The sequence below is a fragment of the Leptonotus elevatus genome, chromosome 16 (assembly GCF_054856555.1).
Source record: "Leptonotus elevatus isolate MCC_2025b chromosome 16, RoL_Lele_1.0, whole genome shotgun sequence".
In the NCBI taxonomy this organism is placed as follows: Eukaryota; Metazoa; Chordata; class Actinopteri; order Syngnathiformes; family Syngnathidae; genus Leptonotus; species Leptonotus elevatus.
The window spans coordinates 13688716-13714164 of NC_141254.1; the positions used below are offsets into that span (position 1 = coordinate 13688716).

The 25449-nt window shown below is 38.9% G+C and overlaps 1 protein-coding gene and 1 long non-coding RNA gene across 5 annotated transcripts in view; one reads left to right on the forward strand and one right to left on the reverse strand.

The window, feature by feature from the left end:
- The window catches only part of LOC147160879 (uncharacterized), an 82906-nt gene extending 65356 nt beyond the window's left edge, over positions 1-17550 (forward strand). Inside the window, exon 3 of the long non-coding RNA XR_015097380.1 lies at positions 17178-17550. This is a non-coding gene — a long non-coding RNA (uncharacterized LOC147160879). The remainder of the gene's footprint in view (positions 1-17177) is intronic.
- Positions 1-25243, reverse strand: part of gabra3 (gamma-aminobutyric acid type A receptor subunit alpha3) — an 83966-nt gene extending 58723 nt beyond the window's left edge. For 3 of the 4 annotated variants that reach the window (XM_086098250.1, XM_086098249.1, XM_086098246.1), the window contains exon 1: positions 24829-25243. The gene's annotated coding sequence lies outside the window, so the exon portion shown is untranslated. Of the gene's footprint in view, positions 1-24498; positions 24550-24828 lie in introns of all 4 variants that reach the window. The other variant, XM_086098247.1, reaches the window with a different exon arrangement.
- Between the last annotated feature and the right edge of the window lie 206 nt (positions 25244-25449).

The following is a 25449-nucleotide window of genomic DNA, read 5'->3' on the forward strand; positions in this document are numbered from 1 at the left end:
TAATTGTGAGTTAACTATTGAAGTCACTCGATTAATTACGCAAAAAAAAAGTTTATCGCTTGATGCCCCTAATTTTTAATAATCATCTCATCAGGCGATTACAATTTTTAATTGTAATTAATCGCATGACTTCACTAGTTAACTCATGATTAATCACAAATTTTACATCTGTTCTAAATGTACAATTTTTTTTTTTACTCTAGGTTTTCATACTCTTGTTGTGAAAATGTTAAACGAATAGAAATAGTTCAAATTAATTTTTGACGTTTATAGCCGTCAATGGCAGTGAATGAGTTAATAAGATGCACCAATGATGGGCTCAATAAACAAAACAGTGAAAAAAAGTGGAGGTAAAAGGAGATAATAATTCTATCTGCACATTACACAGATTCTGTTTTTATTTTCCAACACAAACACCAATTACATAAATCACTAAAAAAAATTGCTCGACAGCAACATTGCAAAGTCTTGCAAATCCTTTCGACACGACAATAACAAAGAGGAAAAAAAAAAGGGCTGCTGGCCTGCCGTCTACAATTGTGCACCTGATCTACCAATACCTGTCATGCAAATGAAGGGCTCAGTTCCTGGGGCTCAGACTGTTCTGGCGACAGAGGAAGAAAGGAAGATGAAAAAAAAGAGAAAAGAAACAGCGCTTTTGTTGGCAAATTAAAAATAGCTTGCCTCAGGTGACAGTAAACCTAAAGCACTCAACATTTCACACTCTTAACAATTGCATTCTTTTCTACCGTTGTTTCTTCTCACAGGCTGAAAAGGCGTCAATCCAATGAGTAATGTAATCTTATTTGACAGAATCAAAAGGCCGGAAAAGCATTTTTTGATTTCATTTTCTGCATTTTGTGACTGGATGTGTTTGCAAAGAGATCTCTGCATTAAAGATAAGCGATAAGAAATGTTTGTGAGTTTGTTCCTGAGGGAAAGAGGCAGCAGCACACAATCCCATTTCCTCCTTTTAGTTCTGGGTAAAGGGTTACTACCTCGAGTTTTTAAAAGCATACTTAGTCTAAATGCTCTCCCAAGAACTTGCTGAAAGAATTCCAAGAAAGGAAGGTCATCACCAACCAACTTCCCCGAAGCACCGACAGGCCAAAAGCGCACCTGCAGTCATTGACGGCCACCAGGGTTATTATAGTTTTGGAATTTTCATTTTAGTTAATTTAGTGAGTTTTTTATTTTTTATTTAATTAGGTTTAATTAGTTTTCAGGGTGGTTCTGTAAAACAAAAATGCTTAGTTTTAGTTAGTTTTATTATTATTATTATTATATATATTTTTTTAAGTGTATTACTTGTGCGCAATATTTAATAAACACCATGGTAAAATGAAAAAAGTCACACATTTCTTACCTAGCGGGCTGCTGCTAGATCACATCACTTTCAAACGTCCTTATTCCGGTTAATGTCGAAATAAATCTACTTAAAATCACATTTAAAATAATCCCCATAGGCTCATGCATTAAATTAATAACGGTACCAAAGACTAAAACAAAGGACATTTTTGCTATAATTATAGGTAAACATAAATGTCGTTTCAGTTAGTTTTCGTTTTTTTTTAATTATTTTCGTTTTTATTTTATTTCATTAACGAAATTGTTTTTTCAATTTTTGTTTTTTTCGTTCAGCACGAATTATTTGAGTGATGTGTGTACGTCTTAACCTCTGCCGAACCCCTGAGACTGACTCACCGACCTCCTGGGGTTCGATTGAACCCAGTTTAAGAATCACTGCATTACACCAACAATAATGTTACTACTGTAAATAATTTGACAGTGCCAATTAAAATTGAACGTTAATATCTTTGTTGATGATACGTCCCTTGGACCTCATTAGATTGTTGTTGTTATTAGACACAAGCTCAAACCTTGCTATCAAGTAATTTACATTTGGGACATGTTGCCTAATTAATTAACTTTCTGTTGTTCTTACGGCTGTTTTTCCAATTTGATCTGCCCTCTTTAAATTGCAAGATATAATTATTGGCAGCCAAATGATCAATTTATTGCGTTCTTTTCCCTGGCGGTCTATTTGCTTGTTATGTTAGCTTGCCGGTATTTTGTTAGGATTCCTCAAAGACGTGTAATATGAGCCCAAAGCCACCTGACAATAAGATTCTGTTAACAATTTAGGACAGAAACAAAATAAGTCAAATGTAATTTTCAACTCCCTCTACTAAAGCTGTCTGGGTAATGTTCTGGTAATATACTGTTGACAGTTGATGGAAGAAACAATAATACAAGAATGAAACAAATGCCCCCAAAAGTCCGCTTAATCAAATATGAAGATATTTAATCTCCTCTGAATTTTGGGGGACTTGCCAAATTATTTTATTGGAGCTAAATATGTCAGGAAAGTAGTCATAAGGCCTCTCATATAAAAACAATGTAGATAGCCTTTGGTAGTGGAGAAAAAAAAAAAAGTAAGTATTTTTTATAGACAGATTTGATATTTTTATTTGAACAATAAGGCTAGTTTCTTATTGTCATTGTAGAATCAAAACAATTTGGGTTTTGGCAAATTTACAGCTCGTATAATATAAAAGGTCTATACTCCCCTGCTCAAAATCCAGGGTTTTGTGATATAAAAAAATTAGACCAGATAAATAGTAATCAAACTTTTTCCACCATTTATATGACCTATAGCTTGCACATGACAATAAAAAAAAATGAGTAGAAAAGAAATGTAGAGAGAAAAGTAAGAATTAGCAATTGCACAAGTTTGCACATCCTTTTAAGATTGGGAATGTGGCTATATTCAGAAATATTCACATTCACACTGCTGTCAAATGAGAGTAACCAGAAAGTGTCTCTGATTAACCCCAAATTAAACTCAGATGATCTAGTTGGCTTTTCGTAAAAAATAAATATTTCTGTGGTAGTACTGATTAATATGTGGAAATGTTCATAATTTCCTCCTTCTTGGTTAAGTCGTCAGTTCTCCAGTAATCTCCAACCTGGCATTTGAATAGGGGTGTGTACACTTTTTATATTCACCGTGCATCTCGATGAGAACAGCTTAGATGACACATAGGCTTTCACCACAGTTTCCATGAGTTATTTTGGGTAGTTTCTCACTTTAGCAGGTAAAATGGATGCGCTATGGAATTTAAAGCCGCAGATCGATTTTGCCAGTATTAGACTGCCAAGTCAATCGACAGGCGTTCCACTTCTTGCCCCCTGATGAACTCCTTTGTTGTTTTGGCAGTGTGTTTTGGGTCAATATCTTTCGTTGCATTTTTTTTTGGGGGGGGGGGGGGTTGCTTCCGTTTCACCCTTTAAGCATTCTCTGAACTTTAATGAAGAGGGTGTAATAAGTGGTACCTCAGATTTAAAATTGAGGGCTTTAGTCCTAGAAATTCATTTGTCGATTCCAAAGTGTTATAGAATTGAAGGTTTTGGACTAAGAAATCAACTGGAGTACCTGGCAAGCCACCAGGCAGGTTTTGCTGCTGCTGTGAGGAGTTTTAGCACCTCGGGTGACCCCCCCTTTGAATTTTATTGGCTCTCATTCTTTTGCAACTTCCAAGTTACAAAATACATTCAACCTGTAATCCTTCCGGAGTTTTCACACACGCAAACAAAACGACACTCTTGACCTCCCGCTGAATGTGCTATGCGAACATTTCTTACCTATTTATCAAATCTGCAAAGCATACACGATACAAGTGACCAGCATGTGTCCCTTGACACGTGTCGCGACAAAGTTCAATGAACCATAGTAATCCAAAAACACTTTCCCAAGGCAGCGTGCTTTTTGTTTACTGAATGTTTTCAATTATTCATTGACGGGCTGGAATAACTGGAAGAGGTCTACCTGCATGTTGTACATTTTCTGCTTGACAATAAACATGCTGTTGAAAGGCAAGTGTCCCTGCAACAAAGCCGACTCCCAACCCGGCACTGTTGGGAGTAAGCGACTTAATCAGATAAATGGAATAATAAGCTAAATCAGTATGACTTTTGCAATTAGATTCGGTGGCAACACCAACGCGCTGCAAATCTGCATACAAATCACTTTGTACTTAATTAAAAAGAAAGAAAAGCAGCTATTAAACTAAGGGAAAGGTGCCAGCTTTGTAGGAGAACTCGGTTGACGTTCATAGAGCAGGGCTGTAGTCAAACCCACCTTTATCGAGTCCAAGTCAAGCTTCAGTCAAAAAGGTACGAGCCCAAGTCAAGTTTGAGTCACAAAGGTACAAGTCCAAGTCAAGTTTGAGTCAGAAAAGTAAGAGTCCAAGTCAAGTTTGAGTCACAAAGGTACGAGTCCAAGTCAAGTTTGAGTCAGAAAAGTACGAGTGCAAGTCAAGTTTGAGTCATCAAGGTGCGGGTCCAAGTAAAGTTTGAGCAACAAAGGTACGAGTCCAAGTCAAGTTTGAGTCAGAAAAGTACGAGCCCAAGTCAAGTTTGAGTCACAAAGGTACGAGTCCAAGTCAATTTTGAGTCAGAAAAGTACGAGTCCAAGTCAAGTTTGAGTCATCAAAGTGCGGGTCCAAGTAAAGTTTGAGCCACAAAGGTACAAGTCCAAGTCAAGTTGGAGTTACAAAGGTACGAGTCCAAGTCAAGTTCGAGTCACAAGAACAAGTCCAAATCAAGTTCGAGTCACAAAGGTGCGAGTTCGAGTCACAAAGGTACGAGTCCAAGTAAAGTTCGAGTCACAAGTGTATGAGTCCAAGTCAAGTTTGAGTCATCAATGTACGAGTCCAAATCAAGTTGGAGTTACAATAGTACCAGTCCTAGTCCAAGTCCAGATGAGATCAAGAGTAAACTGTAAGATAGAAAAATATTACATTCATGACCACAAAATTAGAAAAAATTCATTCTGTTTTATTATGTGGCTAATGTCAATGCCGGTTTGATAATCTGAAAACTTTATTTCAAGTTTCTTTTGAAGGGGTTATTTTGATTAATTTTCAGGAATAAAAACATAGCTTGACTGTCTTGTCGAGTCACAAAAAATATGTGGCAAGTCCAATGGCCGAGTCCGAGTCAAATGTCAAGGAGTCCGAATCAAGTCTGAGACAACAAAAAAACGGTCTGACGTGCGCTTGCATTACCTCATGCCGTGTTTCTGCCCAATCCCTTAACAATTCATATTGTAGACTTATTGTAAATAGTAAATACAAACCTTATCATGATAATGGTACGTATGAAATAATAAAAAAAAAAAAATGAAATGAGCTGCAACACCTACAAGCATCAACAATCACAACAGTTAACGACATTCACAAGCGAAGCAGAGAAAAAAGCCCTTAAAAAAAAAAAACTTTACAAAAAGTAAACTGTAAATAACTTATCATTCATTGCATATTTGCATTTGCTTTTCTTTACACATTTTTTGTTCATATATTGTATACACCAAGATTTTATTCTGAAGCAGCAACTTTCACTTGCACATGTCAAATGGAATATTTGCGAAAGGCTTAACCGGAGCAGATTCTTTCAAAGCCGGCGGCATTACATGGCCGACTGAGTGGGACCCCGCGTGAAGGATAAATGAATATCACTGTTGACTTGTTTGTCCTCACTGGATTCTTACTAAAGCGTGAAGCAAGCGATTGCACTTTTCGGATGACTGGATGAAATGTTCCATGTCGGCACCTCTAAGAATGCACAGATGCATGCGAGATGCAGGTGTCTACCATTTTTTTTGTTTGTTTTAAATTCTTTACCGCAAAAAAAAACGGTGTAACCTAGAATGAGTCCACAACTGCTTCAAATTGTCTTATGCATTTACTGTAGGGTACGTGCATGGTTGCAAATGTTCAGTAATCCAAGGAAGGTGTGCAGGGAATGATTTTGCAGTAATCCGGTGCTGTGCGGTTGCTATGGGAATACAGATGATTACATGCAATCGATTCAGAACGCAATAACCCGGCCAGTGGAAGAAAGGATAAGAGCTTTAAAAATGGACGGAAAGACTTGAAACCAGGGTCAACTCTTGAATCCTGTTCCTCTTCAAGTTTTTGTCTACACCAAGCCACAAGTGCCTCTGATTTTGTGTTGGTGCATTTAAGTGTGAGCTCGCTTACATTATTCATGTGCCACTTGTTTGCAAGGCAGTAATTGTTTTATGATGAACCTGCTGATGGCCCCCTTGATTCATTTTTTTGGATTCATTTCTAGAATGAGATTTTTGGAAATGTTTGGCGATTAGCTGGCCCCATAAATCTTCAATGTTGAATTTTTTGTTTAGAAATATCCAACAGCTAGACAACTTGGCTTCCGTCCAAAAGTGTACCTGTGTGCACGTAAACAATAAAGGTGAATCCATGGAGAAAAGCACAACCGGAGTCCATGTCTACTTATTCTCGCAGTGAAGAGGAAATTGAGGAATAGGAAATTAACCCTGAAGGTCAGATCTCACGGAGTAAAAGACAGAGTTCCCCTATGAGCTGAAGCCTCAAGCAAGAATGGATAACACCTGGATAAAGTGCTTCAATTAACAAAAAGTCCTCTAAAACCTTGAAGTTAGAGCCTTGTGAATATTGTAATCTGAAAATGCAACTTGGAATCCTAAACCCATAATAAGACTAGGGCTGTCAACATTCCGATTATTCTATCGATTATTCCATCGATAATCGGATAACATTTCATTTCACATCGAGGTATATTACAAAACCATTTTTATCCCCCAAATACAGTTTTTTAGTGATAAAAAAACAACACAACTTCAATTCAGCAAATGACAATTTTAAGTAAACAATGTGTAATCTAAGCGATTAACCGATTATGAAAATAGTTGTCGATTAACTTGATAATCGATTACATGTTGATTAATCGATTAAATTTGACAGCTCTAAAAAAAATAAAAAAAATGTTTTTTTAATTGACAGCTATAAATAAGACCGTAAGAATGGTCTTATCTGTATGTGTATATGACATTCTGATGTGTAATGTCTAAAATGTCTTCTCAATGGCACAACACAGCTTCTCCACCAAAGTGTACATTCGGGGCTGTAGTAACTCATCTCTGTGTGTGGATTCAGTCAAAAATAATTGGCAAGTTGGAAAGATGCCGGTCTGCTTCTTGACTCCTGTCGAGGTGACCTTGAGCAATGCGGCAATCGTTTGTGCGCCTCATCAATCTAACCTCTCTCGTTTGCAACAAAAAAAATTGGAAAGAGTAGAAAAGGGGCGGGGCATTTTTCAAAATGAGATAAACTGGAAGGATTAAAAAATAAATAAATAAATAACAATACTAAACTAATAAAAGCCAAACTAAGATGAAGTATTTTTGAAAAATACAATGAAATATTCACACAAAATGTCAAGAGCGTTCATTATTTTTGTCATGTGCACTGACTGCTAACTCATACGGTATATCGCTAGCTAGCTGTTTCTAGTTGGGACTATCATTATCAGGGCGAACTCTCCCTCCTCCCTTCACTGTGCACAAAATAAGAATCTTGCTACTGTTATTTTGTTGGCATCATCACTGTGGCCGCTTTTTTTGCGAAGCAGTCCCTCGAGGGCTATAAATGTCGCTAAGGACGCCAACAAAAAGTCACTGATTTGGCAACAAGCACTGAAGACAAGCCGTTGATCTTATTTGCTTGTACTGCCCACTTTCATGTCTTATTTTGGCTTCATAACGACTTTGCGAGGGCCAGTCAGTGACTATGGATAGGCTGGCCGTAAAATGTCAAGGTCTGTGGTTAGAGTGTAAACTTAATTTTCCTGGAGGGATCATAATAAAATTATATGTCCAAAAAAAAAAAAATCTAACTAAACCAGTATTACGTCCAATCCTATATATTACTGATGAAGGGTAACCATGGGAGCAAAAAGCTTACCCCAACTGTTATTATGCTGTAACCTTATTAAGAAGGCTCTCTCGACAAGAACGTTGGCTGATAGCCAGGTAGCAATAAATTAATGAGAAGAAATCACTTGGGCACAGAGAGGTTGGATACTTTTTATTATCCAATAAAATCACTAACCACACATTTTGAGATGAGTCCAATAGCAACAGCAGTTCCGCTATTAAAGCGTTCACACTTTTTAGGTTTGTTAATGAACCATCGATGTCACACAAAAAGATTGGTTTGTCAAAACGACAACATCTAAATCACCGACTAATGATACATTAATTCGATGAAGTGAATACGCTTGAGAGTTGTAACGTATTTTTATTCAATCTCGGGTCGTGTCGCAAAAAATGTGTTTGGACGCGAGGGGGGGGTTTGAGTTGGTTCCATAAAAATAGAAATATATTGATGAGTAATTATGACTAGATCTTAAGTGTGTGGAAACATCACCCTTACTTTATATCCAGTCTTTCTTGAGCATTTTCATATCCCCCCAAAAATACAGTACTTAAAAAAAGCTTACATATACCGTACACATACGGCATTTTCTTTTCCCTTTTTTTCCCCGCCAAATACATCAAGCTTCATTTCGTGATTGCATTGGGAGTTAGAAGTCAATAGTACAAGACGATGAGATGGGCCGGTAATTCTCAGATGGGATTTCCGTGTCATTTCCATCAATCAAGACACTCCAAATGTCCCCTTCCATTATGGGTGTAACTTGAGTCTGTGGATGAACATGTCAGGTGCTTGCCAGACATTTTATCAGTCTACATAATTGGTTTATGCCGTTGTTATTTTTTTTACATTTTTTTTTTATTAGAGATCCCCCATTTATGTACAGACACAAGAATGTTGCTCGGTAGGTAGCTAGGTATTTATATCAGAATTAGGGGAACGGTGACGGAATTTTAGGGACCAAAAATTAATGGGACAAATTAAAAATACATGAAATTCAGGTCAGTTGACTGACTTAGCCATCGTATGAGTTTTTTTTTTTTTTTTTTTTGCAAGAATATCGGTTATCATCCTTCCAGACTGATATTGGTACCGTTTTTTTATTTAGCTGAGAGTCACTAGTAGCCTGTTGTATGTCTTATACAAACAAGAGTTGTTGGGTTTCGGCTTCTCTTTTCAGGGGACGCCCCAGCAAGGTCACATGATATATGAAATAATAATAACAATAATATTGCTACACGATGACAGCTCGTCAGAACAAGATTTTGGTCCTATTTGTGTCACGTGAGGCGCGGGATCCAGACAAGGGAGTTGGAAAACAAAGAGTCTAACGGTACAAAAATACAAAGTAACAACAAAGAGCGGGGCCGAATTCAGAATGACGGAGAAACCTCGAGTGGGCTGGATGCAGAACTCAAAAGTACAAAGTAACCACAGTGAGACAAAAGTGTCATTCAGTAACTCACGCTAGGGCGATGCACACATCTAGACAAACTAGAGTGGCTAATGTAGTTGCATAGCAACTGACATCAGCCTCATAACAAAATGACCCAACCCAGAACCCGTAACAATTTAAACATTATAGCCAATCATACTGAATATTCTTTATGAAATAGATGATGGCCTTTCCATTCAGTTTACAATATTTGTTAATGATTTATTTATATTCCATTTTGAGTGAGCCAACAAGCTTTTGAATGGAATTTAAAACTGGATTCAAGATTTGATTGTTTCTAAATTGGCTGCACTAAGAAAAAAAAAAATCACCAGGCATAACATTCAAGATTTCGCATCCCGATGTGTTTATCTCTACGACACACCTTTGAAGTGGCTTGATGAGAATATTGATCACACGAGTTGTTAAGGCATTCAAGGGAAAGTGAGGCACAGTCAATATAAAGATATTACAGCCATTACGAACATGAATGACAACTATATAGCCGAACAGTAATTGGTATGCGTTTGCGTCCTGCTCATAGCCTTACAAAGAAGAATGAACCCAACATCCAGCTTTGAAATCACATTTGTGTCGCTGTAAATTTCTATCCATAACCAGACATGAATTAATGCGTATTTGAAAGTACCATAGCTAAAACACCTGTAACAATAAAGTACAATTTATTTACCCGTTTTTTTAAAATGCATTTTTTAACTATTTTCAAACGATCAAAACTTGAGCTTGAAATATTGAGTTTTACGACTTTCAGCCACACTTCAAATGGATAATATAAGTACCCTGAGGTTTATCATCCTGTCACTCAAATAACATTTTGAAAACCAATTTAGTCGAGCTTCCCACCCGTTTCTTCATAAGATACAGTAGGACATTACTGATGGGGTTCATACCTCAAGTTGAAAGCCGAGCTGTAGGAAATAGGAACTCTGATGTTGTGTATAAAAATAAGCCTCTGCTGCAAATTCCCACACACGCATCACGTTCCGTTACCATCACATTACACTACATGAATAGAAAATATTTAAATTTGATGCATAGAATCAGATGCAGCTCACGCAGATACGCACATCAATGGTATCTTGTAATGTATGTCACCTGGCTTTCCTCTGGATAATAATCAGCTTTCCCCTCTGGAGGGGACGAGGCGAGGCTAACCGTGGGCTCTGATCATCTTTAAACTTGGGTGCGAGGAGCTGTTTGCTTTTTTTTTGTGGGGCCCCACTTAGTATGACTGATGGCGGCGGTGAGCGCGCGCCCCTGGCACGTGCGACTCCAGCTACGGCTGCTTGCTTTCATGTTAGCATACAGCGCCAGGTGTTCAGGCTGCGGCGCACCCCCGGTGAGCGTGACTGATTACGACTGCAGAAAGCATGATGACCGATGCTGCACGGACGAGAGCTGGCAAAGACTTTGGCAGACGATGGCATGAAGCGGCTCAACGCGTTCGGCTCCTCGGACTGCGTCGGTCCCACTATGGAAACGTGACTGGGTATGCGCCATGAATGTAATTCCGGATGCGCTCCGTGTGGGCTGCTGCTGGAGTGACTCTCGTGATAAAAGCAGATTTGACTACCAGTGCAGCAAGTAAGTTTGCTGGTTGGGCAGAAGCTGTGATGACAGCGGCTGGAGGCAGAAGGACATTTTGGGGTGGGGCTTGTTCGCTCCAGCAGTCCGAAAATGAGTTTGTCTTGTTAAACTATGGTGCGTGTGGTTGCTACTGGCACTTCCTATTGCTTCTGCACAAACGCACATTCTTTTTCTTTCCAAAAACAAGCACACCTTCAATCACCAGTAGCACACGAAGGCAAGCGAGGAGCAGCAATTAGTGTTGTCGTTCACGTACATTTCGAACGAATCTTTTTTCAGCCGACGGATCACTTCCTGAAGTCAATCGTCAATCTTTGCAAACGACCAATCAGCAGTCAGCGTCTGACACGGGCGAACGTACTCCCATGCTATTAGCGTTAGCCAACGCGGATCAGCGAGGGAACGAGTCAGTGCGTGAACGTACTTTTGTTTTTGATAGAAACACACACTCATGGCAACAAATATAGCAAGATAACATTAACTGCGTGTTTTATTTTGTATTTATTTTATTTTTTATTTTTTTATGTCCGTGCCGGCGATGAACGGTTCTTTTTAATGAACTGATTCTTAAGATTCAGTTCACTTAAAAGAACTGTCATGCCCATCACTAGCAGCAATGACAAAACTGGCCATCCTATGTTTCATTTTCCTCAAATAAAATCAAATAATAATGTCCTCCCGTTCACATGATTTATAGTATGATGCTTTTCAAAACAATAAGAATTTATCTTTAGTTTCACAATATTTAGAATAGGGATGTTCGATAACACTTTTTTTTTTTTTAGATCAAAACCAGTATGAGTATAACCTCGCAAGATGAATTCTCGCTGTATTTGTGAGTTCACAATTTGTATTTGTGACGAATGAATGCTGCAATGAATTATGTTCTCGCAGAAAAACTCACCATTTCCTTGTTGAATTTGAACAGCGAGAGGCGTTTCGTGCATTTTTATCGGGTAAAGAATGATGTTCATGCTCCCCCCCCTTCCTGGTTTGATTGGATTATATTTAAAAATAAAATAAAAAGTAGTCTACAATAAAATTTTTTTTTTTAAATCTATGGGTTTGGTAATTTCACCGTAACAGATCGAAACTACAAATATAAGAACACAAAAATCCTCTGATTGGCTGAGTCAGGATCGGACGATATTTAGCATGTTATGCAAAATCAATGATCGGCTGTAATGTCATTAATTTTCCCGATCGATCAATGACGTCATTGATCAGCTTCACAAAATAAGACATTTCATGCCCACAACCCTTGTGAGGATAAACGGTTCAGATAATGGACGAATGGATGGATGTTATATTTAATGTTTAATCAGCATTTTTATTAGATTTTATTTTTATTTTTTGTCTTTAAATTGAAACCAATTAGACTATATATGGGTTTTCGCTGTTTGTGGGCCGGGCCATTCCCTTTCCCCCATGAATGCCGGGTTGACTGTAGAGTGAATATAAAAGTTTTTGCACCATCTACAGATTGGTTATTAAAAAAAATTCAAACACGCTGATTGCCCCCCCCCCCCAAAATTGTATTTGTATTATTTTTTTTGTTAAATATATATATATATATGTATATAAGCAAATATATTGAGCATCCCTAACTATGTTCTACGTTCTACTCAATGGACAATTTGTTGTGAGTTGTTGCTTGTGGTCCTCTCGTCCTTACTAAGAACAATGCTTAATATATTCTTGGCACGAAGTCAAAGTCATCAAAGTGGAAGCGAGGGCCTTACTAGCATGTCCGTCCGGCCTGTTTGTGGCCTTCGCTGATAGACATCAAGGCAATTCCAAGGTCTAACCGTGCAGCCTGGTAACAGGAAGATGGCAACCGTGCTGATTGCAAAAGATTGTTACCCATTACACGCCCCTTTTGTCTCCCCTCATTCTGCCGCTTAACATTGTGTTGATGTAAACATTTTGCTGGTATCACTGAGGACACTGTCTCCAATCAAATCAACAGAGCTTCTGATTAAAATAAAGCACCAGGCCACCCTCTACCATATTTATTTATTTAGTTGATTTTTCTTTTTTCGTTGTAGCACTAATCTGGCACTAATCTAAATTTTCTTTGAGCGCATTCCAAGCACGTTGATATCCTCAGCCAGTGGGCTGTTGACAGACTAGATCTGAGCATGCCTGTTCTGATTCCAAGTTGTAGAAACAAGCTTCCAACAGAGTAAGTGTACGCGTTTTAACATGAACATTTCCAAACATTCGCTGAGCCAAAGAACTGGGGCTGTCACTAACAATTTTTTTTTTTTTTTTTTTAGAATTGATTAAACTCTCAATTATACCATCAAATACTCTGGTATTCTTCTCCAAGTGATGGGACATTGTGATTTCCAGGGAATGCTGTGGAATTGATCATTTGAAAATGTAACTTCTTGCAGACATTTATAGGAATAAAGTGTTGCATAATGATATTTATTTATATTATGTATTTTAGGGTATTTCTGAATTATTATGAAAATTCATTAGCGTGTATTCACAGTAATGACAAATTAAAACATTTATTTTATTTTATTAAATACTAACAATAAAGGTACTTTGAGAAATTTTCAGATGTGAGAAGGCAGGGGCAGACATTTTTGTGTCGACCAATTTTTGTGGTTGACTTTTTGATTTTGGGTGGCCAGCCATACAGAAAGCTGTTTTAGTTGAGAACAATCTCATGGCACACAACCAACCAAAAATGCCACTAAAAGTATGAATGCTACAATAATGATGACCTCATGGGCATTTACGGACAAATTCAATTAGTCAGTGGTAGGGCAGGGCGATATGGCTCAAAATTCATATCGCGGTATAAACTGCATCCCTTCACGGTAACGGTATATATATCACGGTATACATTTATGTTTTTTTTTTTTTTTTTATAAATAATTTGTTGCAATGGGTTTAACTTTGGATAACGACATTTATTGTGCAAATCTCAAATCAAAATTAAAAGCACTCTCTGGTGTAAAAAAATAATGCTAACAAAAAATATTGCTGATATTTTAAATGAAAACAGTATAACTGGCTTAGAGCAAATATTCACTTGAAGATCAAAAGGGCATGTACAAGTGGTCATAGTAAACAGCACAAGTCTAGGTTTTATACAACACAAAGAGACTGAAATAGTTGCAAATAGTGATGGAAAATGAAGCTTCATGAACAACTTGTGATTCTTTTTTTTTACTCTTATTTGTTACTCTGAGCACGAGCTGTGCGCAAGGTCGGTGTTGCACAACACCGGGACGCAGATACGATGACGTCATCAACATGCCGTATGCGATGATGTCATCAACATGCGCCACCGAGGTAAGACGGTAGAGTCAAAATCTCTACTTTCGGCAAAATTGATACATTATATTGAATATACCGTTTATATCGCCCAGCCCTAAGATATGAGCCATACAGGAAGCCATTTTACAATCCAAAATGTGAAATTCAGAATTACAAGAATTGAAAATCTTCATGCAATTTTAGGCCTTTTTAACACATCCACTCGCATTATCCAATAATCAGCAGCTCGGGATTAAATGTTATTCTATATTTTGCTTTGACATCTTGGTTCATAATGACTTAATAGAGATGTAAATCCCCTAATGTTAAATAAATAAACAAATAAATAAAAACATGTAAAAATAAATAAATAAATAAAACAGTCAACCTTTAATTTGCAGAAATTAACTTATTCTAAATGGCTTGGAACGTGAAAAGTGAGGGAACACTGTATAGGTCTTTCTTTGAAATGATCTGTCTGTTTTTTTGCAGAAGGAAATTCTATGTAACGGTACTTGGTATCGACAATTACTACTCAAGAGTTGAGCACTTGTTCTGGTATCGGTCTGAAAAAGAGGAGCATAGTGTTACTTAGCCAGGATCGGTAGTTATGGTTTATAATATTGAAAAAAGGCTAATAGATAAGACATAAACAAAGTGGTGGGAATAAGGGGTAAGGTCTTAACCACCCATTTGTTCATCCATTTTCTATACCATTTGTCCTCGTTAGCGTCACAGGTAAGCCAATCCAAGCTGACTTTTTAGAAGATTGCATGTCATGCGGCATTAGCAGCAATGCACAATGGCCAGACATCACACCCTGTACCACTCACAGCTGCTATAGTGTGCGTATTTATATGGCATCGGGGGGATCTCGACGAGATGTTGAGATGCAGTACCGACGAGAGTGCAATAGTCCCAAATATGCCAATTGTTTTATTTTAGCTTGGCAACACCTTCTTTCGACATTCTTTTTTTTTTTGCTGTTTTAATTGAGTCCCATCTGCATTGCCGTATTCGAACATGGCAATGCAATAGTGATGTAAACTAAATCTCTTGTCTATTTACCTACTGCGATAGAGTGTAGGCTGAAACAGTGTGACTGTGGCCAAATGCTGCACAATTAAAATGCCTGCAGTTATCTGGCAGGCTATGATTAAAAACAATAATACGGTCTTAGTTGGGGAAAAACGGGGGATTATTTCTGTATTGAAACTGCCATGTGCTTTAAATTACATGCAAGACATTGCAGTCGTTTGCATAAGAAAATCAACGTATGAACAAATAACGGCAAATAACGAGGCCCCTACAGTATACTGCCTGACAGGATCTGGTCCTAAAGGTCTAATAGGCCCGTGAATTACTTTCAGGATACAATCAAGCTTGCTTTAAGGCAAACAGTACACATTTTTGATTGAGGTCATAAAACTCAGTTAACAGCACAGCCACCTTATACACTACAGTACACTGGCTTGTATTGTTTTGCAGCACGTTGGGAGCAGATGCTGACTCAGGAGGGGCATATAGCAAAGATCGCAATCTAATTTTGATGTAAAGATTCATTGCGCACAGTCAAGACCGCACAGGCACACATGAGGTTGAATTGTGTTCTTGATAAAAAAATATATATATATATTAAAAAACATTTCAGCCGCGAGCACAAGACTATTGCAGCACCTGTGCCCCTCACTGTGGCTGTCGCATTTTCAAACCCATTTGGAAGTCAGAAAATGGTCGGTTACACTCTCGCAAATGTCGCTTGCCAGCTTCCAGCACCAAACAACGTCATGGTAATTTTGAATATCAACTTGGAATTTTGGCCCATATATGCTTATTGGTGGATATTGCGAACTGAGGCTTGTCAGCCAATCAGAGAAGGGTTCCCCGAGTAAAAGGTGAACCAAACGCGTTGAGAAAATGAGTTAAGCAATAACAAAGTTAATTTGAAGTTTTTGACCAGCTATTTTATATCACACAAAACGTTCCCTAAAGGGCAACTTGATAAGTGTACTCAATCACCTTATTACGGAGTTTCACCGCCTACTTGTCCGTCATGCTAGCTTAAAAATTAGCATGGTTCCTCATCATGTCTTTCTCCCCGTCCTCGTTCCATGATAACAATATAGTCAGAAGTGTAGCATGGAGGCGAAGATTAGTGGCTTGTGCTGTGTCGACACCGGACGTGAAATGAAATTTGCGGCTCTGCGTTGTGTTTAGCCACATAAGCTAGCTAGCCGAAGTTGGCCACAACAATTTGGCATTCAGCGATTTCTGTAACAAAATAGGGACAATCCATAACATTTAGCAGCTCTGCAAGACTACAGTGTCTGTGTATAGTACTTCTACAATTTGCTGAGTGCTGACAATATGTTAAAAGTGTAAATTGTAAAGTTGCCAACACAACGATGGTTTGCCTTGTTTCTTTGTTTGTTATCCTCAATCATCCAATCCACCAAAGAGTCAAACGCAGCATCCAATTAAATTGTTTGGCAGTGGCAGTGAACATTTGGCACATTTAACATGGGCGCATTGATGCACTGCAGCTCCTACCCAAAATGTGGGGCATTGTTTAAAAAAGAAAACAGTTGTTTTGGCAAGAACCATTACTATATCAAACATACCTTTATTGACTTTTTGGAGCTAAATGAAGAAGTTACCACAGCCATGGATAAGAAACATGTTTAGCACGAAATATTATTGCATAAATTATATAAATACGGTCTAAGAGGTGTTGCACAGCAATGAGTCACGAGTTATTTAAAAGACAGAAGACAATCCAAATACTGTAATGCAACTTGTGGAGTACCTCAAGGATCAGTCCTGGGACCCGTACTTTTCCTTCTTTATGTGAACATTGTAACCGTTTATAATTGTTAAAATCTCTCTACTTTGCAGATGATGCTACTTTATTTAATGCCGGGATGATCTTAAATGAAATGAAATAACTCGCCGGCCTAACCATCTACTAACCAGAACAGAGCATCCTGCCTGTGAAACCACGATGATGCATCTCGACACTGCTCACTGCAAATGGCGTTCATAGCCAAGTAATATCCTCCTTCCTCTATCTGCTGCAGGAGCTTTCCGGCATGATGATGGTTGGAGAGCAACAGGCAGTCCACTGCAATGTGCTCTTAGGGGATTTCAACCTGGGAAAGCTGAGCACTGAACTAACAAGGTTAGTAACAAGATTCTGCCATCAGGGAAACTCTAACCAAGCAGCAAAAATACATCTGACTTTAGACGTACAAACATCAAGAGCCATTTTTGCTCTCCATGTGGACTTAAGTATAAGCTCTGAATTAAAAATTGGGTGGGCAGTTTAAAAGCTGCAATAATGCAACATAAATGAGAAGGGATTTCATTTCCCACAGGAGAAAAAAATAAGTATCTACTGTATATATCTATACGTTGTTAGTCTTGATAATAACCACAACTTTAATCATTTACTTGTTTTGCTTGATGGAACATAAAAGTAGAAATATATTTACAGACCTATTACGCAGAGCAGTCGTGATCTCTAAGGATAAGCAATAAAAAGGCAGATGCAATAATTAGAGTATAGGCAATACAGTATTTTAACATGTCTCTATGGGCACTCCTATTGTTTTGTAACATAAGCCCACTGTATCTTACAAAAATCAGGACAGCAATTTGAAAGTAGAAACTCAATTTCAAGTGGTATTCCATTCCATTTTTATTTGTCAAAGGTCTAATTTTCCACTTTTTCCGAAAGTGCAACACCTTTTGTATATATTGAAACTTTGAGTTTGATTACTCCACTCGCAGGTAAAATATATCAAGTGAATTGAGGTATTCAGGCAAAGAACACCATTTGTATTCTTTCCACATGCTTCCAAGTCTGGGATACGACTTTTCACAGGACCTGAGGATGTTTTGCCTCTGCAGTAGAGCTTCCCAGATATGCAGCTTTAGGCTTTAGCTTGAACTTGTAACCTTAAAGGTCTATGGAAGACTCTTCTGTATATGATCTGGGAAAATAAGGGCAAGGCTGTATTATATTTTCTATAGCCTCTTCTTATTAAAAAAAAAAAAAGTAAAGGAAAAGGGAGTGAATCCTTTCTTTTTGCTGTACACTGAAAACATTTGTGTTTGACGTCAAAATCTCCCTTGTGTATCAGTCCTGGGTCTAAATAGCTGAAAATAAATGCTCTAATATTGATTTCTTGGCTCATGTTCATCTTTTGATGTAAATATCAAATGCTTTTAATCCACAGTACAAATAAAGTCATTGGCCTCACCGTTCCAATACTTTTGCAGACAAGTGTACTGTGTGCGTGGTGTTTTTTCCGAGTACCTCCTCTTGCTGCTTTGCACTTCAAAACAAGCGCCAGCGATTGTGATAAACAAAAGGACATCTGTGGTGACATCTTGAGTCGGCCATATATCCCAAGAGTGCTTTTGTTCCGCATGAATCCATTTAATCGAGTATTATTTGTGTCATTATTTTTGTTTTAGTCTTTCAAATCTGGTACAAACACTTTTGAATGAATCCCATCACAAATTCAAATTAGTTAGTGAGCAGCTACAGCAAAGACTCCAGCAGCGACTCGTCAATCAATGGTCATTGATTTTCTCTGCTCATTATGCTCTTGTTGAAGATGTTTCGTGGAGTTTTGGTGAGTACTTTTATTCTCTACATTGCTGAGATGCGCATTCACATGAGATTAGTCTTGGCAGGAGTCCTCTGCCGCTGCCAAAATACTATAATACCATTTTTTCTTCTTCTTGTGCAGCAAACTACAAACTAAGTGGCAGGTGCTGACAGCTGACCGAAGAATTGGTATGTCGTAGGCATCAGTAAAAAAATATTGCTGTTTATTGTGAATTATTATTATTATTCATTTTAGGGATGGGCGAGTGCCAATACCAGGACTCACTTCAAGGTCGTTGGTTGATAGTAGAGTTGTCAAAATGAATTGATTAATCAACAAGGAATAGATCATTAATAAACTAATCAACAACTTTAACTTAAAATTGTCCAAAACCTCTGATTTCAGCATCTCAAGAGCAGAGGTGGCAAATCCAGGTCCAGAAAGTAAAAACCCTGCCACAGTTTGGCTTTAGCCCCAGGTGCTTGCTAGCTAGCTCCCTAGCTAGCTCCCATGGTGCTCGTTTACCTGCTAGGGAGCTAGCTAGCTAGCACCTGGGGCTAAAGGCAAACTGTGGCAGGGTTTTTACTTTTTCAGGACCAGGATTTGACACCTTTGACACCTCATATCTATATATATATATATATATATATATATATATATATATATAGTATGTATTGAAAGTACTATTGTTATCAGCATCAGTCATTAATCAAGATTTGAGTACTCGTATTGGTATCGATCTAGAAAAAAAGTGGTTTCGAACATTCCTATTTATTTATTTTTTTGCTGTTGTAGTTAACCAAAACAAAATGACAACTAATCTTTCAATTTAAATCCAACCTCAATTTGTGGACTCTGACATAAAATCCTTTCACTTCATTAGAACAAATCGCTGCTTGTTACTTGTAGAAACGCATCTTGGCCCGTTCATTGTTTAGCTTTGTACCATTGCTTGTCATCTCTCGCCTGGTGGAGCCCCGCTGCTAACACCCGCTCAAAGCCTCTTGGTCATGACTGACATGATCATGGTGGAGGTTTCAATACACTTGGAGGGCACTTGTGATTTTCTCCTGTCAGCCAGCATCAGCCTATTCATCATCAGAAATTAGTTATGCATTCGTCCAACCTGGTATTCAAGCCGGGTGGCTTCGGTCTCAGAAAGTACAAGGGGCGGTGTCTGATATGTTTTTTTTTTTTAAAGCCTTTTCTAAAACATGTTGTAAACATTTATATTAGGATATATTTGCCTCTCCCTTTGAGCAAAGATGATGCTTTTCCTCAACTCTCTTGGAGACATTTATATTCTAATCATTGGAGAGGCTCTGCATTTTACTGCATCATTCCTTATATGCCTCAAGGAACAATATAGCAGAGTTAATCCTGTCAACAAATGCAGTGTTTTTCCTTACATGTTGCATTTGAGTACATCTGCAGAGCTTGACGTAATTTCAAACCCATCCTCTATTGCAGTTTCCTCCCAGATCCACTAAATCACTGAAACAAAGCACGTCCGTCTGTAAGTCTCACGGAAAAAATATCACCTTCCTCCTAAACAAATCTGCTCCCTTTGACACATTTGCTGCATGCCGGACAATAAATCAGCTTGCTAGCTTCCCGCCACCACTGATATTTCCAGCGAGAATACAGAGCGGGGCCTCCGTATGTCTCAACAGCTGAAGAAACTGGCTGCGAAAAGTCATTTACTCGCCGTCACACTTATGAGCCCGGGCAGTCGTCGCTTTTTGAGTCCTGAAGTGTGCAAACTTGAGAGGGATGGCTCGGGCACTACATCAAATTAGCGCGGTGGTAAAACACGAATATGTGGCATGGGGGCGGCGGCCTGGAGGGGTTTAAAATGTGGCGACTTTTGCAGGAATGAAAGATGCTTCTCGAGTGGGGAATGACGTCTTCCAGTCTTGATTTAGGAAGACGGCCGTTAAATAAAACCAGCGCGCAGGCACTCACAAATGTGTGAATAGGAACAAAGTGTGCACATGAATACACTACCTAATATGAAATGTCTGCACTTCACGTCGGCTGTACTTTCTAGAATGTGAAGAAGAAACATTTGTACCACTTAAATCCAGCACCGAACTGCTTTGTGAGCATAATCTTTTCTAGAAGAGAATGAGTCCGCATTTAGACCAGAGACTACATTAGAAAAGAACATTGGTTCTGTTGTTGAATAACACAAGCGTGCAAAGCCAGGTGGAAGTTATCTCCCCATCATGTAATGACTCATAGAATAGCGAGCACAGCTTCACATGTACATAGATTGTTGCACTGTCTACAGTTCATAGTACACTTTAGTCAACCCCGTCAGTCATGGATCCTTACTTTTCTCCCCCTTGCGGAATCCCTTGCTGAATTATTTGTCGACAGAATCTTCACTGGTCTTAATGAAACTGGAAGTGAACAGAGCTTTTCTTCTTGTCATAAATATTAGCGATGGCCGAGTACCTATACCGGGTATCGGTATTGGGCCGACACCTGACCTTATTTCAAGATCTTGGCATTCTTGAGGCCTTTTCACTATCAGGAACTAGAAAATAGAATTTACAAGAAAAGAAAATTGCCATTAATTTCTTGCAATTGTAAGGAAAAATGTATTTTATGTATCAAAAGTAGTAGTGGTATTGATACTTGATATCGGCATTGGTCAAGAGTTGAGTACTCATACTAGTATAGCAAAATAAAATGTATGTTTCTCGTATGTATAACACTAATTATTATTGCCATCTAGGGATGGCCGAGAACCGAAACTAGGCATCATGATTGGGCTGATACCAGGTCTTATTTCAAGGTATCGGTACTCACGACAGCGACCGATGCCAGTATCAGCTGCCTTTGTTGCCATTTTACAATCAGGAACTAGAAATGAGAAGAATAGTAAATTTCTATTAATGTCATGCCATTTTAAGGAAAATGCTATATTGGGAGATATGTCTTCCTTCAAAATGATCTATTATTGTTTTTTTGAGGGAAATTTTATGTATCAAAAGTACTAGTGGTATCTGTATCGGTACTCATACTGGCATTGATCGAAAAAAAAGAAAGAAAGAAGAAGTGGTTTCGAACATCCCGAATAAATATTAATATAATGTCATGAAGAAATAGCATAAAATTCGGAATTAGCATATTGCTCAGTTGAATTCATTGGACAGTTATATTTAATAGGATGTTACACTGATTACGTAGCTGGCCCAGCTATCGACAACTCACATACATACACAACAGTGTGGACACTAACCGGGTCAAATCAGTTGCGTCAAGTGTTAAGGATACAAAAGCAATATCTACCCAGAGACAAGCCATCCCTAAACTCATTTAAACTCGGCATATTTTCAAATTTCAGAGCTGGTTAACTCATTTGATTTTAAACGGGACGTGGAGAAAACTGGCTTTTTAATTGCTGGTCTCGAGACTACCGACCCATTCATCGAGTGCTAAATTTCAAAATGAAATACAATGTTGTGAACTTCCAATTTCTTAAAATGTGTCTGTCATTTTCTCCCTGCATATCCTGTTCCGGGCTCACACGGCAGCTGGAGACTCTCCTTGTTGACATTTGGGTAAAAGGCACTGCACAATGTGCACTGATCACCAGTGCCAGTTGGCACATTTTTACTGAGCAACCATTCACTCTTTTCATTCACACCTATCGGTAATTTAGAGCCTTCAACTAAGCAAGCGTGCGTGTCTTTGGAACGTGGGAAGAACATAAAAACTTCACGCAGGAAGTCCTGCTTTGAGATTCGACCCGTGAACCTCGCGGATATTTTCCTGACGGGTGAACCATAGGCTATGTTCCATTCTGCCACTCATTATGTGTATGTACCAGTACAGTACGACTCCTCAAGTAATTCAAGTACATCGATTAAAAAAAAAAATGCTTGAGGATTTCCTTCTTACTGGGTTACTTCCTAATTGGTGGTTAGAAGGCCAACTCTACTTTATTTGGCATATAGCTGATCAAGCAAAGGATAATGAAAAGGTTGGTGGCGTCAACAAGTGTGAGGCAAGCAACATTTCCATAATGGAATATTTTCAAGTACAGAAATACGCCGACATCAGTGCCTTGGTTTGCTTTTATTTTGAAATTGTTCCTAGTAGCACGTCCTGGCGTGGCAGCTAACTTGATAGCTGACTCGTCTTCCCGACCGGAGGCTCGATAGTCGAAAGCCGATTATATATTGTCATCACAAACTGTTGCCACCAACATCTACACGTCATCCTGAAATACTTTTCAGTTGCTAAATACGTTTAAAAAAAAAACTAGAATTAATTATGCTGATATTGTTTTATATGGCACCCATTGCCAGCATTAGCGGCTAGTAGCTAGCATTTAGCAAGTGCCCGATATAAGCTGGTATGACGGATTTCTTTTCAAAGGCAGTTAAATAGGCGAAAATGACCCGCCACACTTTAATGCTGGCAGCCTGACAGAGTTGAAGTTATTACTCCTTTTTTATTTTTTATTTTTTTTAATATAAACCAGGTTTACTCAAGTGTGCTGCGTTAGTCGACAAAATCATATTTCTAGAGTCGAAAATACGGTTTACTGCTATGTACATTTTAAACTTAAGAAAATATTGTGTATTAAAAATTGTTCTTTAACCAAACAAAGAAATTAATTTATTTTATTCTCAATTATTTAATTGTATACTCAATTATTTGATAGAATTTTCAGTCGGATATACGAATACCAACATATTCAAGTTAGCCCTAATGTACCATGTTATTATTTATGTTAGACAAATTGTCCGCTGCATTTGCCACATGAAATAGATAAAAACACAATTACGTTGTTACTGTTTGTATCGGCACGATTCGGATTTGGAGATGAAAACAGATCCGCCCCTTGTCGATGGCACACCCCACAGTAGACAGGGGCCTGTTTGAATTAATGAAAACAAAAAAGTTCATAATGCAGTATGTCTTGTTTAAGTGATTTGACAAGGAGCAATTGGCCAAAGACCAAAGAAATGACACAGTTGGGGAAATGGCTTCTTCGTAATTTTTAAATTAGTTTGCACACTGCCACCTACAGTACTTCGTTGGCAAAGTACCAACTAAATATAAGATGTAAACAACTAGTTTAGACTATGTTACTTTTTACATCATCACCATGTCATTTCCCTTTTGAATTGATTGACTGGGAGGCATCGCAGGGTTAAGCATCCTTTTCGAAAAAGAGGTTCAAGTTGTTTTAGTGCACTTTAAAGAATGACAGACATCCTTTCAGTTTGATGTGATAAAGGCATGTTGGTTCAGTGACTAAGAAGATGCCAGCAAAGGTCTCTGGTTCAAATCTCCTCTGTAGGCCTTTTAGTGTGGCGTTGTTCACCCTTGTCTGCCATGGTTTTGTCTATGAAACCAAATATAATTTCCAGCCAGTTCACTTATGACTCAAGCTCTCTATGTGATTCCCGGGTGCGATAAATGCAGAGCATGACATTGGAAAAGTACATTTAGCTTCTTTCTTTTTTTTTTACCTCTTTCACAAAACATTATAGTGTTCATGTTGTCATCAGCAGTGTTGACTGAAAAGATGGGTGTAAGGGGGGGCGGGGGGGGGGGAGCTGAAGCTTTGGTTTCCAAGGTTAAGTTAGCGTCTGCTCAACAGTCTTGTCACTGGTTGCGGCAGGTTGTGTCTGACAGCTTTCTAAACAAACACGATCACAGCCGCATGTGCATTTCTCGTATTTGCGCCAACGTCTACATTTGCGTCACTGCTCGTTACGTTGTTTTTAAATGACCCATTAAAGGACATCATCGCTACCTTCTTTAGTGTCGCATTGGGTTGTCAGCGGGCTCAAGCTGCTGGACACCACTGCAAAAAAAAAAAAAACCCACGGCCAGTCAAATCCAGCGCCACGAAAAGCCCATCCTGCCAATTAAACGCGTTCCCCACATGCAAGACAGTCAATACAGCCGCATGCATGCAGGAGACCTGTTAAACCGTTACACTGCAGTCGCGCCACAGACCGCAGTTGTTGCGTGTGAACGAAACATGCACGTTAGTGTGTGCACCCTCCTCCACATGTGCGACAGCTTCAACACATAGCCACAAAACACAATTAAAAGGAATCAAATGAATAAACACTCTTACCACTTGGAAATAAAGCTGGTCTTTTCCTGTTGTTTCTTCTTTTTTTGTCCCCCCCCGCCCCCCCTCCAGTCTTTGGAGTTAATCAGGTTGTGACGCGTGGTCCGGCTAATGTCTCTCTGCTGCCTTTTGGGGCTTTTCTTTTCTTTTTCTTTTTTTGGGGGGTGTGGGGGTGTGGGGGGTTGTTGTCAGCGGTTAAAATAACAGAGAAATCGACGTCCTCTCGCAAAAAGCTCAGCTCTTCTCAAACTATCCTTCCCGCCCCCTCCATGTACCCATCTCAGATTGGTGCTCTTCAGGAGGGGCAAACCCTGAAGCCGCGGGGGGCTGCGTTAGTGGCGCTGATCTGTCACGCGCTCCGCTGGGCCACGTGGACGCGCATCGCATGCTTGCGGGGGAGAGCTTGCCTCGTTGCCTTGTAACGAGCTCGACAACTGGAAGGGACCACCACGCCCCCCCCCCCACCCCTACCCGCCCCCATCAACTAAACGTTACAAGTATCGAACATATGCCCCCCTTTTTTTTGTGCTCCTTCTTTTCTCCCGTCAAATGAAAACACCGCAGAGGATGGAGACTCCACTTATTCCGCTCGGTTCAAAAGGCAGGTGTCCAAGGTCCAGTTAT